Source organism: Enhydra lutris, unplaced genomic scaffold (genome assembly GCF_002288905.1).
Source record: "Enhydra lutris kenyoni isolate GAN:26980312 unplaced genomic scaffold, ASM228890v2 scaffoldscaffold41, whole genome shotgun sequence".
Taxonomy (NCBI): Eukaryota; Metazoa; Chordata; class Mammalia; order Carnivora; family Mustelidae; genus Enhydra; species Enhydra lutris.
The window spans coordinates 8,450,589-8,473,035 of NW_019154125.1; the positions used below are offsets into that span (position 1 = coordinate 8,450,589).

Below are 22,447 nucleotides of genomic sequence, written 5' to 3' on the forward strand. Positions count from 1 at the left end.
GGGTGACAGGTAGCGAGTCACAGAATGACAGGGTTCCAGCCCCGACAAAGTGTGCTCTAGTTGGCCAACACCACCAGTCGACTACATTGGAATGTGAAACACAGTCCATGAGAATTATGAACAGAGCACTAGCGGAGCTTCAAGGAAAGGCTGGTAAGTGCCAAGCAAGGAGACAGAATGTGCTGGGGAAGTAAAACTATTATGACTCACTTTTGTACCTTATGTCTCCTGGAAAGAGTCAAAGTAGTGGAAATGATGGGAACATGGGGCTACTGCACCTGTGCGGTTTATTATCAAGACTGATATGGGTCACGGGTATTTACTTCTAGAAATACATGTCCCACTCTACATATTGCAATAACTAGGTCAGCTGCATAAACCTCTCTCTGTGTCCCCTTACAAAGTTTAATTAATTTTGAGAACTGAAACTTGCCTTCAACAAAATAAGAAATTTTTTAAAATTAAGGTTTAAGACCCTTATGGACATATTCAACCCTTTTATTGCTTTGAAGAGCTGCTTCGCTCAATAGGTCTTTTTGTTATAAGCACTGCACTGTATAATACTGCACACAGGAAGATGATGACAGACTTCTCTAAACCACAAGTCCAATCATGTCACTCTTTTCTTGAATCTCTTTAATGATTTTGAAGTTTCCAGCCAGAATGACCAATGTCCGTCCTGGGTAATGGCACGGCTGAGGTATATGAGGAGTCGTAGGTACAAGAAGGCAGTGGGCTCATGTGCAGCTAAGATGAGGACCCCCCCCCCTTGGAGGCTGAAATACATCGTGACAGTCTTGGCGGAAATCAACTCGTTTATGCAACGTGTATAATTAGCTTTATAGTAGTACTTGCCCAGATAAATTCCTTGCCATAACTAGAATCCATGGATTCTGGTTTAAAGTAGCTTGCTACGTCTAAAAAAATATTCTTGAACAGCTGACTTAGATATAATCTGAACCAAGAGTTAGACATGAGAATGACATCTTTTATCAGAGATCAAATTATATAAACAATGGAAAGCCCCCCTAGAATGAAAATCAAATTATACAATAAGAAATTGGTACACGGTGAATAAGTAATCTCCTAATTTTGGGCTCTGAAACGGAAGTAAAGTGGTTTTGGGGAATATCCATTCGTTGCTCCGTGTCATTTCTCCCAGTTCTGTCAATCAGTGCTCTTCTTTCTGTAACTGAGGCAGGGTGACTCACTCTGAATGCCACTGACGAGTGGCAAAGTTGTTTGCAATCTGGGTCTCTTAACATCCTGGCTCTGCTCTCATGTAAACACATTCTTGGAAAGTGTTGGTGAAGAAATTAGCATTGTTGAATGAAAGGAAGAGTAAGAAGTGATGACCCCCAAAATAACCAGAAGTAGCATTAATACTGGAGATTTTGTTTCCTTTGACATTTTAGAGGTAGGACCTGAGCATCATTTAAATAGAATAAATACAAGCTGGTGAAAGGGACAGCTAGCTCCATCCAGCGACTGCTTCAGTGTCTCCCTTCGGACTTGACGCCTGTGCCACGGGACTCCCAACGGGCAGTTTCTTCTGCCTCATGGCTGGAGGTCACAGACCTGTAGCTTCAAGGAAATGGGTACCAAGAATGACAAACGATGGTGAGCCAATAGATGCCATCTGCCCTTAGACCCTGGCGCTCCTACTGGCCAGTGTCTTAAATCCACCATAATTAAATCACAAGCAGGAAAAATAATTAAATTTTGGAGGAAGTCAGTTTTTCTCGACTGGAAATCAATACAGCTCTAATCAATAAAATACCGTGGTTTATTCTGACTAAATATTCATCTGGTCATGGTTATTTTTGGGTTAAAATGAAATTATCATTTGACGAAAAGGTGACAAAGATGTTTAAAGATTTGTTTTGGAAGTGACAACTGGCAAACATTTAGACACGATGAATTTACTCTTCAAACGAGCTGAAGCTTGGATGATTAGATGTAACTGGACGCTCCAAGTATGTGACCATCGGAGTGCCTGGTGGAGCTGGCCGCGGCATAAATGCGCAAAACTTCATCTGGTAAGAGCACCCGCACCAACTGGGTTTGGTTTGTCCTGCGGTCCCAACACAAGATCTACCGGTTGTAAATCACCAAATAGACCTGGGCTATAAAGCGAGTTTTACTATAATGATAGGAGTTATGGGTTGAATTCCATCCCTCTAAAACTTACACATAGAAGTCCCACCTACTCCTCAGTAACAAAAAGATGTGACCTTGCTTGGTAAGTTTGCCGATGTCATTAGTTAAGAGGAGGTGATACTGGAGGATGGTGGGCCCTAATGCAGTGACTGGTGTCCCTTTGACAAGGAGAAATCTGGACACAGATTTTCACTGTGTGAAAATATAGGCAGAGCTCGGGGTGATGCTTCTACAAGCCGACGAATACCAAAGACTGCCACCAGAACGTCGGGGAGAGGCAGGGAGGAAGGAATGAAGCCTGGACACCCTGATTCAGACTTCCCTGTTTCCAGGACGGAGAGGCAAAACCTTCCTGCTGTTGAAGCCACTCAGGCTACGGAACTTTGTTACTGCAGCGGTAGCAAGCTCAGACCATCTGTGAAATGTATTCAATTGAGAATGGGGCCAAAATATCACCCCCTTGCATGCTGCTCTCTGAAGGACCCCATCCACCTTCAGAATGCATCTTATGGTAATAACTTCATCTACCCAAAATTGTATCAATGATTATTTTTTTCAAAGTATAGGGGGAAGCACCAAATGAAACCTAGGGAGTGGCATTTCCATATTTATAGCTTGTAAATGTCTATGTGCTAGATATTATAAAGAACTAGAAGCACAGAATTTCTAATCCCTGACTTCCAAAAGATATTCTCGAATTGACGATATAAGAGAAAAGAAAGGGAAAAGGAGCAGGGATTAGGGCCAGGAAAAGTTTAGCGGACAGTTTTGTTTTTTTTTTTTTCCTAAGATTTTATTTACTTACTTGTCAGAGAGAGAGAGCACAAGCAGGGGGAACGGCAGGCAGAGGGAGAAGCAGGCTCCCTGATGAGCAAGGAGCCCGATGTGGGACTCGATCCCAGGATCCAGGGGTCAGGACCTGAGCCAAAGGCAGACGCTGCACACACTGAGCCACCCAAGGCATCCCAAGTTTGGTAGACAGTATTGACAGAGCACTCCAGAGAAGCAAAAGCATGGACAAATTCACAAACTGTGACTGGGACAGCAGAACAAAAGGGTGATGTTTCTGAATATTTGGCCAACTGGGTACTGGGAAAGAAAAATGAAGACAAGGATAGAAATCAATGAAAATTTTCAAAAATGAAAAGTGAGGCACATAAAACACAGCCTTCATTAGGTACACCTATGTGTAAGGCCATAAGCTACCTGGGAGAAAAGAAAACATGCAGTAAGAAAGACCATAAGAAACACGTAAGAAGTAGATGAGATTTCCTCTGAAAGTGAACAACAGTATGGTTGGATAAATAGGCATGTGTGTGCCTATGTACAGTATTCACATTTATATCTACTTAAGCATCTTTTTTTTTTAAGATTTTATTTATTTATTTGACAGACAGAGATCAAAAGTAGGCAGAGATGCAGGCAGAGAGAGAGAGGGGGAAGCAGGCTTCCTACTGAGCAGAGAGCCCGATGCGGGGCTCAATCCCAGGACCCTGAGATCATGACCCGAGCTGAAGGCAGAGGCTTAACCCACTGAGCCATCCAGATGCCCCTCCATTTAAACATCTTAACAACACGTATAGAAATGTATTGAAATTTATGTGTTACATGGGAAGACTAAATATGCCCAGGGAGACCAGAGGATCAGACCTGAATTACAAGCAAGAACTTAACAACCAGAATGAATAAACAAACTTACTTTCTTCAGAGTCTGTAAAATAGATTTAAATACTGAAAACGACTCATGTTCAAATTTTTATACCTAATTATCCTTTTTCAAAAACCACACATAAATATTTAACATATTGCGATTAATTACTATATGACTTTGAGATTTCTGTATATTCCTTTAGAAGCTATCCCCACTTTTAGACGAAGAAATTAGCAGGAATATAGGCGCCGCACCCAAAATCTACTGTTAAGGGGGAAATAGTGAACAGTTACTCATCCTGTCTGTGCAGGGACAGTAGGCTTGGTAAATACAGCATGTCTCCATAAGGAAGTTGAGGTTTAAAAGACAAAAATAGTACATAAACAGCAAAGTATGACTAAATAAAATTATGTTCTCCCAGATGACTCCACCGCCAAAACTATGATGGGGGAGAAAAGGTTCAGTGGCAACTGAAATTCGGTCTACTAGCAGTGGTTACTACACTTACATGAAGTACTATTATTAATAACAGCAAATGCAGGGCGCCTGGGTGGCTCAGCCCGTTAAGCGTCTGCCTTCGGCTCAGGTCATGACCCCAGGGTCCTGGGATCGAGTCCCATATCGGGCTCCTTGCTCAGTGGGGAGCCCGCTTCTCCCTCTCTCCCTCTACCTGCTCATGCTCTCTCTCTCTCTCTCAAATAAATAAAATCTTTATTAAAAAAATACTAATAGCAAATGTACTACTCTTCAGATGAGCAGAGTCTATCTGTAATTTGAAATGAATGCTCTTCTTTAAATAATTATATATATTCAAATGCCAGATATATGAATTTTAGAATGATTTTTTTAGTACTAGTATAGAGTTAATGTTCCTTGAACTAGCCAGAAGGGTTTAGAAACTAGTAAGCATGTTTCCATGGTAACAGGCCGCTCTGCCAAGGAGAGATCAGTTCACACATTCCCTATAACCCAGCGACCACAGGAGGAGGAGATCTGCATTTCAGGTTTTCAGGATCACTGTCAACTACGATTTTTGCTAGTGTATTTATTTTTATTAGAATGCACATGGCGGGCACCTGGGTGGCTCAGTGGGTTAAGCCTCTGCCTTCGGCTCAGGTCGTGATCTCAGGGTCCCTGGATCAAGGCCCGCATCGGGCTCTCTGCTCAGCAAGGAGCCTGCTTCCCCCTCTCTCTCTGCCTGCCTTTCTGCCTACTTGTGACCTCTGACTCTCTGTCAAATAAATAAATAAAATCTTAAAAAAAAAAAAAAAAAAAAGAATGCACATGGCAATAATGTTGGTAAGTTACCTGAGCATCACGTTTTTCTCAACTCTTCAAGGTGTCAGTGACCATTGGGAATGTGCTCTGAGGGAGGCATGGTGGTGATCAAGTCACGCACAGATTTCACTTTAATTCATGCTGTGGGTTACAGTTCACCTGGTTATAAAAGTCTGATGTGGAATCCTGATGGAGGAGGGGCTGAGCCCCAAAGCTAGACACGTATAACACCCTTCATGTACATCAAGCAGAGCAGATGGCTTCTGTTCTCAACACAGCTGGACAATGGAGTTGGGACAAATGACCAAGGGATCATCAGAAGGATCAGGCAGAGCATGGTTTCCGTAAAGACAGAGGCTTATGTCCCAACTGGAAACAAGAAGCACAGAAGATGCTCCATAACCCAGAAATGAGCAGCCACTAATCCCTAAATTGGGGCATCTCCATTAGGTTTCAAATAGAATTTGGGTTGGAGAGATGAGCATAAAAATGCCCTTCTCTTTTGTCTTACAATGCTCGACTTCTGGGGTGGTTTTAACTTCTGGCCCATTACAGAGATTGTACAGTCAATGATTCACTAGACTGGTGAAGGCAAGGCCACACCTGGGACACAATTGGGCCACATCTGGACCACATCTGCAAGGCACAGCCGGGCCACACCTGTAAGGCACAACTGACCCCAAGGATGGAACTTGTGTGATTTAGTTTCCTCATCTGTACCAAGGGGATGTTGGAAGGATGAAGTGAGAAAACTCCAGGGAAATGCTTAAAAGGGGGCAAAGCACACAAGCATCCCAGAAATGTCCTCTGCTCTATATTATTACTGTGGATTAGTATTGTTACTCTTAAAAATGAGGCAGTGTCCTTCACGAGGCCTCGCGGGGAAGACCTCAGGGCAACCGTTATAAATGATGAGATGAAAACACTGAGCTTCTCAAAGGAACTCTCCGAAAGAGTATACAGACACCTTAGCCTTTATTTTGAATAAAACTAATTCATTGAAGATCAGCTCCTGAATCTTGCTAATGTATGACGCATTTGGGGAGAAATGCAAAGATCATACTTCAGATGTATAAGTAATAAAATTTTCTAGAAGATACCATCATGGCAAAAATATGTTTTTAGAATAAAAACTAGTTTTGGTGCCATTTTACTTCTATGAAATGCTTTCTTTGAAAATATGATTACCTGATCTAAAAATAAACAAGGACTACGTGAACTTTTACCACAAATAATTAGCTTAGACGTAAAACTTAGCAGTGCACAAATATTATACCTATTTCTCAAATTCTCTGTTCATTCTTCTCAAATTCTCAAATCATTACAACGTTAGGATATTTATGGTTTCCTCCCACCCGGTGAATGTGTTTTCAAACTGTCATAATTATTTTTGTCTTTATTTTGCTCATAATCCATTTATCATACCAAACAGAATAACTGCAAGGTAAAACCATGCTAATCAGGAAAAAAAAAAATAAATAAAAATGACCAGGGAAAGAAATGTATTTTGGGCAGTAGAAGGTAATGGCTTTGGGCTCAGATTCTATTATGTTTTTTTGTGGAAAGCAAAACTCATAAAACTAAGGCACCCACAAATAGATCAATTCATGAAACTGAATTACTGTGAATTTAAGGCACCACGTTTTAAGCACTACACTGAGGGAAGCAGCAGTCAAAATAGAAGCAGTAAACATTGAAACAGATCCCCGGTGAAAATGATGCAGTTGACAGAGATCTGGAATGTTCTCAGAACTGCAGAGATTATAGCTTAGCCAAGGATGACCTTCAAGGGACAAAATGCTTTATGAGCCCTGTACACTAAAGTTCACTGATTCATGTGGGTAATGCACAAAGGCAGCAAATGATAGACAGTATTAAGACCAGAGAGTTGATGTGAAATAAAACCACTCATCTGTGAAGGTTTTATTTTAGCTTATCCCTGCCCTTTGTTGGACCGTTTGATTGTCATCCTAAAACTTCGATGCTTTATTGCAGAGTTTTCACCACTGCTAAAGGAATATTCATGGTGCGCGCTCTGATCCTGTCAAAAGGCAGTATTTACGTACGTAGGAGTATAAAACTGTTGTAACAAGGAAAAACGTTGCAGATTTACAAGGGATCAAATTTACAAGGCAGCAAGTTGAGGTGCATGGGTTTCATCTTATAAACCCTCTGATCAAAAAAGGAGCATGAAAAGCAGAAAAATCTGTCCTTGATGGTTTTCAGATAAAATATGACTTCCCCTTGGAAGGTGGTTGTAACTCTTGTCCCCCCGCCCAGCCCCACACTCAGGATTGGGCTGCGCCAAGCAGAAGGTGTAACTCGAAAGCAGAGCTCAGTGTTCTTGGAACTTTCACACAAATTCTAGTGCATCCAATCAAGTGATGATCAGAAACCTTCCTGAAGTTTGGAAAATGGGGAAAGTATAATGTGGTTTATTAAACTACGTGTTCATGGCATCCTATCAAAGCAGCATATACAATCCCTCTATTCGGATCTCCTCCAGGAAGGAAGAGGATACAGACAAGGGATTATGGAAAGAAAAAGAAACGTCTCATTGAATTCAGAATTTAACTACAAAATATGGAGAATTCCATCCCGAAATGTCATTTTATTATAGGAGTTCTAAACTAGATATGTGACTTGAAAACATCTGGGCCATGATGGAACTGGGAATTCATCAAGTCAGTAAAACAGTGAAGATAGCTATGGAGTGTCTGGTTAAATGGGGAAATTCACCGTTGTGTACAAACTCACTGAATATATGTATGCACATAGTAAAATGAGATTTAATGGAAAAACCGAATGATGTGATTATCCTTTAAAATTATGAAATTATTGGGGCGCCTGGGTGGCTCAGAGGGTTAAGCCTTTGCCTTCAGCTCAGGTCATGATCTCAGGGTCCTGGGATCGAGCCCCATGTTGAGTTCTCTGCTCAGCAGGGAGCCTGCTTCCCCATTTCTATCTGCCTACCTCTCTGCCTACTTGTGATCTCTCTGTCAAATAAATAAAAAATCTTTTAAAAAATTATGAAATTATTTATAATCCTTGCATACTATCACAAGTACAAAATAAGTAAATTTTTGATACTCTGTGCATTGCTTAAAATACATACTGTAATAAAATTTATTTTTTCGTCTAACTTCACCTTAGCAAACATTTACTGGGCCCCTCCCATGAGCCAGGTGCTATTCTAACCATGAGGGATACAAAACCACTAGGGATACAAAAATGACTGGTATCTGTGTTGTCATTGAGAAGATCAGATTTTTTTTTAAGGATTTTATTTATTTGACAAAGACAGTGAGAAAGCACAAGCCAGCAGAGCAGCAGATGGAGAGGGAGAAGCAGGCTCCCCACTGAGCAGGGAGCCCGATGGGGGACTCCATCCCAGGACCCCGGGGATCATGACCTGAGTTGAAGGCAGACGCTTAACAGACTGAGCCACCCAGGTGCCCAGGAGATCAGATTAGAGAGGAAAAGAGAAACCAATGGATTTGAAAGGATGGATCTCAGTGCAGAAGGGAAAGTGTAGGAGAGGCCATGAGACCACCTGAGGGGAGCATGTAGGGGTAAATCACGGAGTCTAGGGTAATGAAGCCATTCTGGAAGGAATGCATGTAAGCAGACTCCTGAAACTGAGTGCCAGGCCAGGAACAATCTAAATCCAAGATCAAGGGCGTTGAGAACCTGGTATTATAGAGGCTGGGTATCCTTTCACAATCCTACAGGGAAATTGTTGTGGTGGCAGGGGCACAGACAGAGAAGAAGAGGTAAACAGACTATCATGGGGAATCTTGTATCTGAAGTGAAGGGGCCTAAAGTTGACCTTGTAAGTGATGGGAGTCAGCAAATGGTGGTGAGCAGGGAGCAACCTCACACTTTAAATCACCTGTGCCCTTCGAAGTATGCAGGCAGACCTGAGCAGGCAAGGAGAACATCAAAACTTTAGAGGAGGTGGGAGTAGGGCTTTAAGTGGGTATCTGGTGTTGAGCTAGCTAGCTATTAGGGAGTTTTACTTCTGGGGAGCTCTTTTGGCCTTACCCAACAGAAACATCTTTGGAAAGCTGCAAATTAATTTGGTAAGCCAACTCCTAATTTCCCATTGACAACTTACCCATGTTAATATTAATTTCATTGATTTTTAAGTTGGTACTGGGCCCTGAAGGGTAGAGCTTAGGATGTAATAAGAACCTTGACATTCATTAGTCTTCAGAGCATTTTTTTAGTGACAGAAATTGTCTCTAAAGTAAAGGTTATGTGGAACATCCAGGTATAAAACACATGGACACACAGTGGTTTGGGCAGAAGCAGAGCCTCCAATCTCGATGCCCCATCAGCCTGGAAACCTCTGTACTCCAGGGACCTATACTGAAAACCAGTGATGAAATGCAATTCATTCATTCTACTGATGAGCAAATGAGGTCCCCTTGGCAGAGGTCTTTTTTCAGAGTTATGATATAGAGGGAGACAGAGAGGTGTATATGCTGGCTTTTCCAGAGATGAGCCATGCTATTCTGAGATGTCACTTTTCTCCTGTGCTTCTGTTGCCTTAGGTGACAGTGCCCCCCCCCGCCACCCCAAGGCTGATGAATTTATAAAATCTGTAGGTCTGTTGGGGCGGGGAGCAAATTTCCAGCTTCAAGTCAGAGAACTGGCAGCAAAGCCCAGTGACCTGAGTCCCAGATGGCCAGGTGACCCATCCAAGTCCCCAGCCTCTCCCTCCACCCCACCCCTGATGAGGACAGAAACGGAGAACATGGGTATCCCTGAAGCCGCTATTGAGTAAACAGCCTGAAGTGGAACTCTTGCTGGCATCTACTGCAAGTTTTCTGGTTCAGAGAATCCTTTCGTAAACCTCATCTGCCCAAAGAATATGGTTTCTAAATAGGAAGGAAACATTTTAGCTCCAAAGTCTGAGGAACATCTGGCGGATAGGCTATGACTGACACCCTTCGGTAAGGTGTATGAGAAGGCTGCACCTGCAGACAGACAAACATGGGCTTATAACTTGCCTCCTGATTACCTGCTTCTGCCAACAACTACCTGTTAGGAAAATTAAGAGAGGTGATTGAAGCACATAAATGCTTTCCCACCCTGACAGGCCCCTGCAGAGGGCCCAGGAAATCCCAAGTCAAACACAGCTTCACCACCTTCTGCTTGTGCCACAACATGTAAGTTACTATGTATGCTATGGAGTTTCTGGTCCGTCAACACCGCAGCATCTTCAAAGTGCCTGGGTGGCTCAGTCAGTTAAGCGTCTGCCTTCGGTTCAGGTCCCAATCCCAGGGTCCTGGGATCGAGTCCTGCATTGGGCTCCCTGCACAGGGGAAAGCCTGCTTCTCCCTCTCCTGTTCCCCTTGCTTATGCTCTCTTTTCCTCCCTGTCAAATAAATAAAAAAAATCTTGAAACCCCCCCTCCCCCAAACCCCAAAAAACACTGCATTGTCTTCACCGGGAAACATATCAGTATGAACACATACTCTAAGAATATCGCCAGCCATTACTGACCAGTGTGGAGACTGGAAATCCAAGAAGGCAGTTTGTAAAGTATTTTTACACATCATAGCAATAAGGCACACGTTTACAACAGAGGTAACATTCACTACAAATTATCCTAAGATAGTGCACAGTGGTCTTACTTATGTATGACACTAAGTGCCAAATGAGGTGGCTACTTTTTACTTTAAAACATAAGAATGGTTCAGATAGCACTTCAAAACCAGGTTCCAGTAGTCTTAAAAATATGAGATCAATTGGATGCAGAAGTCTAATAATCATAAGTGGTTTGAAATATAGATTAATACATGATGTCATGACAAATAAAGAATAATGAGAAACCCCCAAGGGATGCAGATATGGCATAAAATGTCTTCAAGGAATTTCTTCACTTTTTTTTTTTAAAGATTTTATTTGTTTGACAAAGTTGGAGAGAGAGAGAGTGTACAAGCAGGGCAGGGCAGCAGAGGCAGAGGGAGAAGCAGTCTCTTCACGGAGCAGGAAGCCCTATGTGGGGCTCAGTCCCAGGACCCTGGGATCATGACCTAAGCCGAAGACAGATGCTTAACCGACTGAGCCACCCAGGCGCCCCTTAACCTTCTGTTTCTTAGAGAAGGACTTAAAGTAACATATTCATAGGACTCTTCCTAATTGCACTTTAGCATATCTTAATGGAGTGCTTAGTGACCAAAGTATGTTAAGAATTAGAGAGATGCTTCCAAAGGCTCCAAATGAGGCCATCTGCTTTGGTCTGGTACTCTTGGAGACTAGCTCAGAACAGCTGGAGCGTCAGTTATGAAGATGTGAGCACAGTACACAGCTGATGAACAACAGGGTGGTGGGCAATGTCTCATATGCAACCAGATGAGAGTTTCAAGGACTGCAGGAAGGAATAATCAGCTACACGAAAGCAGAATGCAGCTTGTTACATAACAGGGACCAAGTCCCGGGGCAGATTCAAAGCGGAGAAATACACATCGGTGGGGGAGAAAATGAACATGGTCTTCAAAGGCCTTATGCGTAAACATACCAGGTATAGTCTGAGATAATTTATTTATGTTCTCTAAAAACTTGTCAAGTAAAACCTTCTTAGGCCCAGTTCAACAAACGCCTGCATCTTTCTGGTTCAAAACAAGCCAATGGTCAAAATCTTAAATCTATAAGGGTATCAGCTTTCTAAGATCTCCTGGACGATTAAACGGTATGAAAGAAAATTTTTTTTAAAAAGTGGGTCTTTGTATTTTTTTCTTTCTTAAAAAGTCCAGCATGAAATGAACAACAAATGAAACTCTTGGAGGATAAAAGGAAATGAAGCCCTGCCTTCCCCCCTTATTTTTGCTGTCTGCTTCCAGGTTTGGAGCAGGGAGACAGAGCCTAAGGCAGAAGCATGAAAAGGCAGTGGGACTGGGGAAGACAGTCACGTATCGATCCTGACTCTGTCTGGCCAGGGATGACCACGCTGACAACCCCTGCAAGACGGAGTGCAGAAGGGGGTCTGGGGAATGCAGGATGGGAGCTAGCACCTTGTGCTACGCTTAGGATCTCACACTACTGGGTGGGGATATTTACCATGATTCCCGCAATGACGTATAAAAACCCCACTGGCATCTCAGTGGAACATCTTTGGAATGTAATCCACATTAACGGGTGAAGAGAACAGTTCCACAGCCCGCTCTCTACCTGGGAGATGGAGAGCAGCAGGGTATAAAAGGTGTTAAGCTTTTCTGTGAAAAGTCGTGTTAAAATGAGATTCCAAGTCCACTGCCAACTGGATGGAAGGCAAGCATGAGACCCTTATCAAACCACTTAAACCTGAAACTGACACTATTTAAGGCCAACTGCCATTAAAATGATGCTTGAAAACTGTGTGTTTGTCTCTTCAGTGGGCAGTGTACCCCATCGATACGTTGCACTCTCTCCTTTGACTCCGCCACTCTATGAGAAGAATGTCAGCCGTCGAGGCCTTGCTCCCAAGCACACCTCCCAGAAACACACCTGGAAGCTTCAGAGGACACAGGGAATAGACTGTTGGTTGGCATTCATAGATTGCTCTGATCTATGAGAAGAGACCAAAGATGTAGTACTGGAATCTTTCCTATGTCATGGATCTGACCCATGAATTAACCACACTTCTTGTATGGAACCAGAGCTTCTGTTCTGCCTACATACACGTATTTTTTAAATGGAAGAAATGAATGGATTAACACACAGAACGTGAAGCTGGGGTGAGTGTGAACAGTGGGCATAGCTGTGCTCATTCCTTATTTTTCATCAGTGCTGATATGCGCTTTTGGAGGTAGGACCTCCCTCAAGTTGCAAATTAAGGCAATTACTGAACTTGGAGCCAAATACAAACAACTGAGTTTCTGAATGTTGAATCACGAGTCCCTAGGGAATGCTGAATTTGTGCTAAAGAACAGACGTGTATCTCAACTAAATTTTGTGAACAGAATCATATTTAAATGCATTTGAGGAGTCCAGACTTAAAGAGCTTTTCGATAAAGCTATTTATGCCTTGATTACTCCCCACTTGGACTAGTTTAAAGTTGGAGTTCAAGTTCTTCTAATTCTATACCAAAATGTTCAACTATAACCTACCACAAATAACTTAAATTTTCCTCCCACCCCCTTCACTTTTTCTGACTTCACTTCCTCCTTCCTTTTTCCACGAGTAGACGGTGTCTTTCTCTTTCAGAGAAATGATACCACCAGTCCTGTTGACCCCTGGTGCTGCTGTGTCTTGTACCTGCAAAGGCTGCCATCAGCGTTTGTAAAAAGGCAGATGAGAAACCTACCATGACTTTCCTCTTTAGGTGTAGAGAAAGCCCTTTAGTCCTGTTAAAGTCTACAAACTGCTCTACAAATAAAGTATAAATAAAGACTCTATAAAGTCTACAAATCCTCTATAGTTTGCTAGATTCTATGCTGGATTCTAAAGACACAGAGTACACACATTATTCCTACCCCCCAATCACGTATAATGTGCTAGGGAGAGGCAGAGGGAACTTAACTGTGACAGAAACCAGACAATGTGTAAGTACACCCTATGGACTCAGGGACTACAGAGAGTCCAGGATACGCACTCACCATCATCAGGGACTAGGAGTACGGGCAATGCCAATTCTGAACAAATGAAGATTTAGGAGAAAGTGAGGTCTTCACACAGCAGAGGAAACCCAAACTGGGCCTCATATACGGGTGGGATTCCAATCGAGTTTATACTCATGCTTCCTGCTGTCGGTGGGTCTGTTTTCCTTCCAGGGGTCCTTCCAGAGGAGATGCTGTGTTTTTCTCTCGACTGTGTTTTTTTTTAAGTCTACTTAGATGTCACTCTACTCTGGAGACCTTAAGAATTGGCAATAGCTTTCCAATCTGGGCTATTGAATGAAATCGTTACTTTCACCAAGGGCATGCTGCGCTGGTAAAGAACTTCACGTTTCTTCAGGAAGTTAATCAGTCCCTAGAACAGTTCAGACAACTGCAGAACATCTGCAAGTCTTTTTTAAGATTTCAGCCCAGCCCATGCTCCCTGAGGGCAGGCACCAGAGGGATGCTCCTACATCACTGCTGGGAGTTTGTCCTTTAAGTAAGTAAAGATGCAGTAAGATGCAATTTTTACAGTAAGATGCAATTTTTAAATAAATTATCATATAATTTGACAATCATATAAATGCTTAAAGCAAAGGATAATTTTAAGACTACCTATAAAGGTACATGGATATATACTAAATTGTGAAGAAATGGCTTGAATGAATTTGTTGAATAAATGAATGAATGGTAGAGATTCTTGGATTTTGCTCAAAAAAGTTTTTTTTTTTTTTTTTTAAATAAAGGAGAAGGTAACTTTTGAAATGGGCCTCAAAGGAACTCATGGACTCTGAGAATGAGCAACTGGTAGGGAGGGCAGGGCAAGAAGCAGAGCACACTCTCTTATGAGCCAGGTGTGTCAGGAACACGAGAAGGGTGAAGGAGGCTGACTCTGGATGAGAGTGGGGAGGTCAGCTGAGAGGTGGCTTCAACTGAAGGGCTCTGGACTTTAAATCTGATCGATAGGTACCTGGGAGAAAACACGGTTTGGGAGCAAGGAGGTAACAAGATGAAGAGTGTTTCTAAAAGAATTTTCTGCTTGCTAAATGGACTGAGAGCAGAGACCAGAGGCAGGCTGACTGCTGTAATAAGGCTAAGTCATCCCCGAGCTGCCTGGTGTTGAAAAGATGGTGACGCCAACGTACAAGCCCTGAGGAAAAGCGAGCAGGGCTTGAGGCGCCTGAGTATGCATGGTAAGAGCCAGCGGTCCTTCAGTGGGGCTTCCTGCCAGAGGAAGCTCCTCCCGTTGACTGTCCCGGCAAAAACTGGATCTCTCTGTCTGAGGATGCTGCTGAGCTGAGCTCTGCTTTAAATGTGCCCTTTAGAGAGACCCACGAGACTCAAGCAAGAGCAAGAGGTAAGTTTCAAGGTAACGCCAGACCAGGGCTTTGTGAAGCTGAAGAGTAGGTATGTGCAAGAACTACCCAAAGGCCACATGCAGGGACCAACTTCATCTCAGGTGTCTCAGTCTGTTAGGGCTGCTATACCAAAAAGCCACAGACTGGGTGGTTTATAGATAATAAACATTTCTTTCTCACAGTTCTGGAGGCTGGAAGTCCAGGATCAAGGTGCCAGCATGACTGGTTCTGGTAAAGGCCCTGTTCTGGACTGCAGGCTTCTTACAGTGTCCTTACATGGCAGAAAGGGCAAGGGATCTCTCTGGAGCTTCTCTAACCAAGGTACCATCCCATCACTCGGGCTCCCCCCTAATGACCTGAGTACCTCCCAAAGGCCCCATGAACTAACACCATCACAACGGCCATTAGGATTTCAACATATGAATGGGGTGGGGGACACATTCAGACCACAGCACCAGGCTATGGAGGAGAACGACCAGTATGGGGATGATACTCCAGTGTTCACTAGTCACTCAGTCCTGATGGGCCTCCACCTCTCTAAACTTCTCTGAGTAGTCAGGATGCACAAACACTTTCTCAATTTACACCTAATGATGGAGCAGACACTCAACACGTTGGAGAAGAAAGAGTAAGGTCTTGATAGCCTAGCTTTTCACCCATCACAGTTGCAATCACTCTGTAGGTATCTTTCTCTCTCTAATGGGTGTGCTCTTACGGTTCTTTTCTCTCATTATTTGACTTTTTGGACCTCATCCCTTCTCTAATTAATTGAATACTGCCCATAGTTTCTAAGGAACTGCTCTGATAGTCCACCAGACATCCATGTTTTCTTGTGACTTTCCCATTGTCCAGTCACCCTCAATTACCCTTCCCATTCCATTCATGACCCCATCACGATAAAGAAATCAACTAGTATGAAAAGAAGACCTGGGGGTAGACTTGGGCTGTTTTGTTTGTGTTTTTTTTAAAGATTTTTTATTTATTTATTTGACAGAGATCCCAAGTATGCAGAGAGGCAGGCAGAGACAGAGAGGAGGAAGCAGGTGCCCTGCTGAGCAGAGAGCCCGATGTGAGGCTCAATCCCAGGACCCTGAGATCATGACCTGAGCTGAAGGCAGAGGCTTAACCCACTGAGCCACCCAGGTGCCCCTAAACTTGGGTTTTATACCCAGTGCATCGGTTGCCTTTTGTTATCAGATTGAACTCTTCAATTCTTGTATCCTCATCCACACAATGAAAATTCTAATGCCTTCTCTGCAGGGCAAGCGTGCAGACTACAGATGAAGCATATGATGCCTGTAGCACAGAGCTCCCAAGGCAAGCTTTCCACAGACTATGGGCTTAACTCTTCCACCGCTCCTTGTAGAAAAGCGGTGACTACACTGACAATGAACTGGATCTATTCTGTAAGAGCCATTAATAATTAACAATGAAAAACTAGATACACACACAGTAACTTACGGAATTTCTTTCATTTGATTAGAAAATAGCATTTTTAAATATGCCAAATAACTTAATTGGCAATTTAACACTTTAAATTGCAATCCGTAATGGCCTCTTGAACTTCACGATAAATATGCATTAAATCTTCAAAAATAGAATGATACTTTCTGAGGAGAGGAGTATTTTGTTTTAGAGAGGAGAATATCCTTACGTCTATCCTTAAAGAAGCCTGGATGATTTTTGTGAAGAAGGAGAATAAAACAAGTAAAAATCCCAGCTATTTTTGCCAGAGAATGCTCCTCTTCTTCCTCTTCTTTTTTAAAAAGCAGCGAGCGAGGTGGAAACCTGGCTCCATTGGGCTGTGAGGTGGCTCTCATTACAGTGGTTGGGCTTCTCTGGCTCCTGCGGAGACCTTGCTCAAGGTCAGCTGAGCCGGCTTCTGAGGAGCCACACCTGACTACCCGTGGAACCTGAGCTCTGAGTCATATTTGCTTGGCAAAGAGCTGATCTGGGAAAAAAGGCAAAAGTCAGAGATGCTGGGACTGAAAGGTAGATGAGTCACAGACAAGGAACAAATCTTTCGTTATGGAGGACCAGCTCTGGGAAATGCAGAAAATGGAAAAAAAGCTGTTTGGGGAAAACTAGCTCATATTTTTTGGTCAGGACCATTTAACCCGCAGAAAAGGGCATGCAAAGGTTGTTTCTGCTCCCAGCAATTTCTTAAGTACCTAGCACTTACACTATAAAAGAAGAAAAAGATCTGTCCCAGAGAAGTTTTGAAAAAGGAAACTTTCCAGGAGAAACTGACTTGATCAGTGACTTAAGTTTGACTCAGATAACAAGAAACTAAAAACAAAGGTGAACATTGTAACTTATTCCCTGAAATTGCAATCACTTGGATAATGCACAGAAATCAGTGTTTGTATATTCTTATTAAAAAATGACTCACTGGGCCTCTGGGTGGCTTCATCGGTTAAGCGTCTGCCTTTGGCTCAGGTCATGATCCCAGAGTCCGGGCCCCTGCTTGGTGGGGAGTCTGCTTCTCCCTCTCCCTCTGCCTGCTGCTCCCCACCCATGCATGTATGCTCTCTCTCTCTCTCTCAAATAAACAAAATCTTAAAAAAATGACTCACATATACAACATATAGGAGGTTTCATATTCCAGGTTGAAAAAACTCAAAAGTTTAACCAAAGGAGCATTACAAGTCCACCTTATGCCTTTCTTTTCTCAATTTCCTTAAACAAGGAACCATGGTTTTAAAAGACACACCCTGTACTCTAAAAACAAAGTAATCTTAAATGTAGGTATTGAGAAGTAGTGAAAAACATTAATGACAAGATTCGTACATTTGCCTTCTTAAGGCTGCTTATCTATCTAAGGTAAGAGCTCAGAAAAGAAGAAAGCTTAATGAACTTTAAATGCAAAAATCGCCAAAAACAGTTGAAAACATTTGTATAGTAAGACAAAAACTATGCTTTTGAATAAATGAAACAAGATAGGATCGGGAGGGAGACAAACCATAAGAGACTCTTAATCTCACAAAACAAACTGAGGGTTGGGGGGGGGAGGGGTAGGAAGAGGGTGGTGGGGTTATGGACATTGGGGAAGGCATGTGCTATGGTGAGTGCTGTGAAGTGTGTAAATTTGGCGATTCACAGACCTGAACCCCTGGGGCTAATAATACATTATATGTTAAGAAAAATTAAAAAAAAAAAAAACTATGCTTTTCACAGTGATCTTTACATAGCTTTTTAAATAAATGCTTCCATCTTATTTGCAAGAAAACCGACACACAACTGAAATCAACTTGCACACAGTGACCTGACTTTATTTGAGAATGAGATACAGGGCCAAGAATTAGTGTCTCCAGTCCAGGTGACAGTGCACTACTGAGTCACGTGGCTGAGTCCTTTCTAATCTCCCCAGTGCAGGACCTAGCTAAATAAGAATATTGACAAATATTGACAAACTCCAGACGGTTATGCCTGTGAAGGTAACCAACTGTTTTCTCCAAAATTTGTCTGGGAGGGGGGAAGAAGGGTCCTTTATCTCTCCCGTGCCTACGCCGTACCGGGCACTCTATAGCTATGCCCCTAGCCTTCGGCAGATCTCTACTAGCTTGTTGGTATTCTCAGTTGGTATGTGGGAAACTGAGGCTCAGAAAGTAAAGTCCATTTGCAGGCTGGTGAACAGTGGAGCTAAGGTTATACTCATGTCGCCCCAACCCCTCTGCCCTTTTTTGCCCATCCGGGTGGCCAATTCACCTGCCAGCAGGAGCCAGCTGGGTGAACATTGGTGAGTGTGACCATCACACATGGCTGTGTGTGGGAGAGCAGGGGTGCTGGGAATCATAAGGGAGACCAACAGGGCCATTTGCTGGGGGACTTCTCCTGCTTTTAGCACATGTCACAGAAAACTCCTCACTTGTGGGCAGGTGGGGATAGGTGGGCTCCTAGAATGAGGCAGAGTGGAGCACACAGAATGCTGGAGGCATTCTCCATTAAATCTGCCTGCGCTCAGGGGCAGCTCTGCAATCTCAGACCTGGGGATGGGAGATGAGGAGCTCCCTCCAGCCAACAGGAGCCCAGGGCTTTCATTTCATAACTTTGGAAATCTGGGATCAGAAGATAAGGTCTTAACGGTGATGAGTGAAGGATTTCAGGGTATATCACTGAGGGTCATTGCTGGCTTATTCTGTAATGCCCCTCTGTCCATGGACTGCAGGAAATCTACCTGGTCTAGGCTGGTTCTTACCTGTCAATCTAAATTGGATTCTGAGGTTCCTGGAGAGTGGTAACATCTGTCCAACAAGGTCACACATTAGGCAGTTATAATAAATTACATAGCGCATTACATACTCTATAGGCAATGGCCCATTACATAGGGATGCTGGAAAAGAGGCTCAAGGAAGGCTATTAATCAAATCAAAGCATGTGGTCGCTCGGGAATATGGTGCTAAGGTTAAGACAGTGTCCTCATGAGAGCTGCTCTTTACCACTCCGTAGTCACTGTAGACATCAGTCACTTGGAGAGCCGTCTCCAACTTCCTAAACATCCCCAATGTCCTCATTTGGTGATACTGAACTCCCAACCTCTCTGGAAAAAGGAGGAACCATCTGGACCTTGACCACTGTTCATCCACTTCCTTGGCTCCTTCATGAGAAGATGGGTCTGGTTCTAGGATGTCTGTGTTCTCCATCAGCTCTGGAGATGGGAAGGAATCCTGGGGTGTTACGGATGTGGGGCAATGTCCCCAGCAGGACCTTCCACGGAGCAGACACATTCCCAGGGCTGTTTGGCTCTCTGGCAACACGTGCCCCCTACTCTCAGTCTGTCCCTTGGCTGGCATTTAGGTACTTCCCTCTTGACATGACCTCCTTTGGCGGGCCATCCTGCAAAACTCTCTCTCCCCAAACTCCCAGGGCACTCTTTGCTGGCCCTATACCATTTGACATGTCAGAAAAAAACATTTAATTCCCCAACCACAGACAGTGTACTTCTCATTAAAGTGCAAAGATGTTCACTTTTTAATATTGTCTTCAAATCCAAATATCTGATCAGTATGACTGGTAAATATGACATGGCCTTTGAAACAACCATAATTATTAAAGCAAATATGTAAAAGACCTATCACGGAAACCCTTGCAAAAGCACAAGTCAATCATGCTGACTGTTATTTTAGTCCTGGCAGAGACCTCGAAGACAGGGACTTTTTTTTTTTTTTTTTTTTTTTTTTGCCAGACAGCAAAATATCTGAAACCTCAGCCTCTCAGCCTCTTTGTCTTAATGTCATAATGGCACAGGTTTTCAGAGAGAATCGATACCTTTTGCTCAGAATGGGTCAAAATAAAGTGACGTACTTACTTGAGAGAGGGATGAGTATTACGGACCGGAGGCAGGTGTCACAGAGGGTCTGTTCTACCTCCAGCTAGTCTCAGCAGCACGTAATATCTGAAAACACAGGAAAAAATGGCGATTGGTTTTTTACTTGACAAAAAGAGGCAGGCTGCTAAGTATACATAACAGTAGAAAATTCTTTTAAAAAATGGTGAATAAATAAAAAAATAGATAAACACGTAAGTACACCAAAACGTGCTGGTTCTTACATGTTTCATGTAGAAGCTAAGGGGTTTGCTCACTTCAACTTTTGTTTTTTTTTTTAAAGGAGACATCTGACCAGAGACAGCACTTATACAGAAGGATATAAACGTCAGGTTGAGAGAAGTCACATAAATAAAGGCTTACAGGACGTCATCTCATTTCCAGAATGGCTGCTCTGCACATCCTGAGCCCAAGTCTACCTCAGGGTGCGATAAAGTGTTAGCTCCTCCAAGGGCCTTGGGGCCCATCTGGTGTGCAAGCCCCATTTTGGAACAGGAAACAGGCCCAGTCAGGTAAGGCACTTGCCACAGACCACTCAGCTGGCTGCGGTAGAACTCCTGACAGCCACAGGAGCACCCTTCCCCTGCACTGTCACACTCCCTTGCCAGCAGTCTTACACATGCTCATTCATTCATTCATTCTTAAGTACTGACAGGAGCACTTCCTATGGACTGAGTTTTGTTCTAGGCTCTGGGAGTTAAGGGAGGAATCTCTGGCCTCAGAGTTTACGTTCCAGACAGGGAAGGCTACATACAACAAGGGCTATCTCAGAACGCTCCTGCAGCCACGGCAGTTGGAGACATCTGAAGGTGGGGAGGGACCAAGCCACAGCTCTACTGGGAGATGCACATTCCAGGCAGAGGGGGCAGGGAGGCCCATGAGGCACAAAGAGCTCAGGAGGCTGGCAGGATGGGAGCAGGGGACACATGGGGACACGGGAGTGCTGGCTAAGTCTGTGGCAGTGGATGGACCGGCCAGTGGAGGGCATGTGACAGGGAAGCTGATGAAGCACAGAACTCCAGAGAACGTCTACTTAGAAGGAGGGCTGCGGGGCGCCTGGGTGGCTGAATGGGTTAAAGCATCTGCCTTTGGCTCAGGTCATGATCTCCGGGTCCTGGGATCGAGCCCCACATCGGGCTCTCTGCTCAGCAGGGAGCCTGCTTCCTCCTCTCTCTCTCTCTGCCTGCCTCTCTGCCTACTTGTGATCTCTCTCCATCAAATAAATAAAAAAAAATCTTAAAAAAAAAAAAAAGGAGGGCTGGAAAGGAGAAGACTGGGAAGAAACATTTTGAGGCAGGAGAAAAACTGAAGGGAGTGGTCTCCCAGAGGCCAGTGGGTCGGCGAGCTGCCAGCTTGGGCAGTGGGCTCAGAAGAATACCTCCCACACAGTGAGGGGGGCAAAGACGGAGAGAAGTAAAGGCTATATCCCCACTTAAGAAAAAAGCGGTAGGGAAGCCTGACTAGGGCAAAACACAGCAGATTTCGGAGGGTTCTGTGATGCCAGGCTCTGAATACTGGAAATGGAGAACGTGTTTTCATAGAGACGTTTCACTGGTGGCAACATCTAACACACAAACACACGATCCTTGAAGTGTACTTTCCCACCAAATTTAGCCAGATTTAAAATATGTCTAAATTCAATTAAATGTATACGGAAAGAAGAAGGCCTTACTCATAGTAAGGTTCAATGCCAGTGTTATACTCCAAGCCGCAATTCTGCAAGCTTGTCTTTAATGAGCATGTATAAAATGAATGACTTAAATAAAAGCATCAATAGGCATCCAATGGCAAATGATCATTCCTGGCTATGCCAACAGTTCCAAAAATAATCACTAAATGATTGGGGAGTCCAACAGTAAGGAAAGTATTTGGTGATTCCTTTAAGATGAACTTTGAAACTACTGAATACATTTAAATTACTGGCGACATTAAAGAATCTTTTTTAAATCCCATGCTATGTAAATCTATTAAAACAAAAATACTTCTATGCAACAGTCCACTGTGTATTCTGAAAAGGTGTGTTAGCAGGAGGAAAAAAAAAGAGTTTATATTTATTACATTAATTATAGGTAACAAATAAGACCACAT

At 43.3% G+C, this 22,447-nt stretch overlaps 1 protein-coding gene across 2 annotated transcripts in view; it reads right to left on the reverse strand.

The window, feature by feature from the left end:
- The window catches only part of LOC111155421 (family with sequence similarity 110 member B), a 150,462-nt gene that overhangs the window by 43,656 nt on the left and 84,359 nt on the right, over nucleotides 1–22,447 (reverse strand). For both annotated transcript variants that reach the window (XM_022515567.1, XM_022515566.1), the window contains one exon: nucleotides 20,342–20,428. The gene's annotated coding sequence lies outside the window, so the exon portion shown is untranslated. The remainder of the gene's footprint in view (nucleotides 1–20,341; nucleotides 20,429–22,447) is intronic.